A 3,560-nucleotide genomic window follows, 5' to 3' on the forward strand; every position below is an offset into this window, starting at 1 on the left:
AGGAAGGCAGCACGGGGCAGGCAGAGGGGCAGAGGCTCCAGGGGAGGTGTGAGGGGCTGCAGCTGCTTTAGGGTGCAGCATGGAGAGAGCTTCCTAAGGAGCAAGGATGTGGGGAGGGTCGGGCCAGGCCCGGAAGCTCAGCACCAGTTCTCCATCACTCAGCAGTGGCTGTCCGTCCCTCCGCTCTGGGTGTCCAGCCTTCTGGCCCGGCTCCAGGGCTGACCCGCACACAGATCGTGTGGGCACGCCACGGCTTTTCCCTTCATGTGGGAGCTGCCAGCTCAGTGTCCCAAGGGCAGCCAGACCCCCCTGCAGCTGTGAGGATGCAGACCTGCTTGAGCGTGCCCTAGCAGTGCCTTCCACATCCAGGCCTTGAGGTGTGCCCATGAGGGCAGTGCACGTGATGGTAACTTCTTGTGGGTGTTTGCTTGTAGTTGTGGACACAGAGAGTGCTCTTTCAGCCCCTGAGCGAGGGGCAGATACCGTGCTGACTCCGAGCTGGTACCTCAAGCGTGAGTAGTCAGTCTGTCCTACCTTCACAAAAAGGAGCGCCCCTTTTCCCTGTTTTATTCACGAGAAAAATACCGTCATAGGTTAACGTGCTTTTGTAAATCTAACAATAGGGATGAAGGATGACAAGGTTCCTGAAGAGTTCCCTGAAGGATTGCCGGATGTTCCAAAGGAGCTCCTGGCAGCCTTGCATGAAGCCCCATCTGGTTAGTATATCCCACTCTGTTAACCCTGGCAGCCGGGAAGCTGAGCTTTTGCTTCCTGTAGGCATGTGCTGTATCCTGGACAGGCAGAAGCACTCAGTCAGAGTCCTGCTGCAGGCCCACTCCATTTCACAGCTCCTGCAGGGAGCCCTAGAGATGGTCCAGCACAGCCTCCGCTCGCAGCTGTTCTTCCAGATGACTGCCAGGGGCTTCTCCAGCTGCTGCTGCAGTTGCAGCATTCCTGGCCAGGGCTGCTCTGTGCAGACATTGGCATCCAGATGTTGGGCAAAGGCCGGTGCTGAATTTGGGTTCGCCACACGCTCAGCACAGCATGGAGGCAGCAATGACATCAGAGCAAGCCTTGGCTGCCCCTTGCAAAGCTCAGGCTCAGGGACGGGTTGAAGCTGGAGTCCAAGGGTGAGGGGGAACCTGAAGGTACTCCTTCTGTGGGTCATTTGGTTAAGTCTTGGCTGGTTTGGGTCTGCACTTCTTGTTGCACTGCAGAAAATCCAGCTGTCGATTCCTCCTGTCTTGGGGGGGACAGCGGCCTCGTCAGCGCCGCTTGCCGGAATGCCCAGGCCATGGTACCGTGCTTGTGCTGAGGGGCAGTGGCTTCTGGTTAATGTGTGCAATGTTTTGTTTTTCTGAAGAGACAGATTCTGAGACTGTGCCGGAGACCTTAGCTGTGGAAGAAAGTGACAGTGTGCCAGGCTCACATGAAAAAAGAGAACCAATAGAGGACACCAGGACACTTGCTGAGCCTGAGGAATATTCAGGTGAGTGCTTGCTAGATGCTGTCTTGGGCAAAGAGCAGCATTTCTGCTGTATCCCTGCAGTGCTCTCCATGGGTGAATTGCAGGTGCCCAGCACGCAGCCCGGGCCTGCAGCCCGGAGGAGTAGATGGGGCAGTGCTGCTCCCTGGCACACACTGGGCTCTTGTGCATGAGAGCTTGATGGGATCCCTCTTGGTCCCTGATGCTAAGACACCAGAGCCAGAGGAAGCCATCTCTGAAGACAACATCAGATGTCAGTTCTGATCCACTAGCAGTGCCAGTCCTTGGGCAGCTGAAGCACACTGTGGGGTTATGCCTAGTGCAGAGCACAAACGCTGACTCTTGCATTGTCTCTTCTCCTGCCAGGGTCATCCGGTGGGCAAAAAGCCCAGACTGCTGGACACTGTGACCCGAGCAAGTACTACATCCTAGTAGGGACAGTAGCAGCCTCAGCTTTGCTTCTGCTTGGGGCAGTGTCTGGCTATCTAGTCATGCATCAGCTGCTGAAGAGAGACAGGTCAGTTATTAATTGCTGCCATTGGCAAGGAAGTCTTTGCAGCATGCAGGAGCGCCCAGGCGGCTCCTAGCAGGGCTCTGAGGAAACTGTGCTCCAAATTCCTATCTGTGAGGAGTCTTCTTGGAAATCTGTTTCTACAGGAGGAGCCAGGAGGACAAAGAGGCAACAGGACAGGACTGGGACTCTTCCTGGGAAAGCTGTGGTCAGCCTAGAGGTGAAGCAGAGTCAGGAGAAGGAGCGGGAAGCAGCGAGAGAGCCCAAGGCAACGGGTTCAGGGACAGCTGCCGCCTGTTTCCTGAGCTCTTTGCAGCAGAGCTCGCCCGGCTGCACAAGAACATGAGCGCAGACCCGTCACCTCTGCCCACCTGCTCCTTCTGTGCTCTGGCTGACAACACCTCTTCACGGGACCACTGGATTTCCCTGGAGTCACCTCAGCCCACAGCATCCTCTTGGCCCTCCTACCAATACCTGCAGGACTACTATCTGTTAGAGGATGAAGATTAGTGATAGTGATAGATGGTTAGTGATAGTGATAGCCATAAATAGTGATAGTGGTAGTGATTCTTTTAGTGATAGTGATAGGGACACTTGATATTAGAGGGTGGTGGTTGTTTTAATGATAGTGATAGTTAATATTAGAGGATAGTGATGGTTTTAATGATAGCGTTAGTTAATATTAGGGGATAGTGATTGTTTCAATGATAGCGTTACTTGATATTAGAGGAGGGTGATTGTATTAGTGATAGTGATAGTCATAAATAGTGATAGTGGTAGTGATTCTTTTAGTGATAGTGATAGGGATACTTGATATTAGAGGGTGGTGGTTGTTTTAATGATAGTGATAGTTAATATTAGAGGATAGTGATTGTTTTAATGATAGCGTTATTTGATATTAGAGGACAATGATTGTATTAGCGATAGTGATAGTTAATATTGGAGGATGGTGATTGTTTTTGTGATAGTGGTACATTTAGTGATAGTGATACTTGGTATTAGCAGACAATGATTGTTTTCTTGATCTTGATAAATAAATATTTTTCCAAAAGCAGTAAGTTCTTGCCTGGTGTGGCTGTTTCTGTTGGGGTAGAATGCACAGAGCTGGGAGCAGGGCTGGGGCTGTGACAGGAGCTCTGAGAAACTTGCACTGCAGTGCAGGAGCTGCTTGTGCCACCTCAGCCTGCTTTCCCAGCAGTGGCCGTTCACAAAGCTTTCCTGCACCAGCACGGGGACACGCTGGCTAGCAGTGACATGCAGAAACTTCTCTGGGAGCTCATTTGGGATGCTGCCCTGAATCAGGAAGGTCTGGGCAGAGAGGGAAAGATGTTCTGCGAGGGATGGCTGTCCAGCAGTGAGCACATCAAGAGACCCGAGGTGGTGACTTAGGTCGTGGCAGTCCCTCCCTGAAGAGCTTCAAGAGAGGAGCATCAAGGAGCAGAAAGCTGGAGCCGGGCTGTGTGAGAGGGGAAGGAATGTCCTATCAATCACAGGAGCCTTCTTAAAAATTAGATGGATAACAGCGACTATAATTATAATAAAAATTACAGTCTTGTCGCACGC

The 3,560-nt window shown here is 52.1% G+C and overlaps 1 long non-coding RNA gene across 1 annotated transcript; it reads left to right on the forward strand.

Moving 5' to 3' along the window:
• Window positions 1-1,345: 1,345 nt before the first annotated feature.
• LOC135307447 (uncharacterized) lies at window positions 1,346-2,244 on the forward strand. Its single transcript, XR_010368167.1, has 3 exons — window positions 1,346-1,489; window positions 1,853-2,003; window positions 2,144-2,244. It is a non-coding gene; the product is annotated as an uncharacterized LOC135307447 (long non-coding RNA).
• The last annotated feature ends 1,316 nt before the right edge of the window (window positions 2,245-3,560 follow it).

This window comes from Passer domesticus, chromosome 9 (genome assembly GCF_036417665.1).
Source record: "Passer domesticus isolate bPasDom1 chromosome 9, bPasDom1.hap1, whole genome shotgun sequence".
Lineage (NCBI taxonomy): Eukaryota > Metazoa > Chordata > Aves > Passeriformes > Passeridae > Passer > Passer domesticus.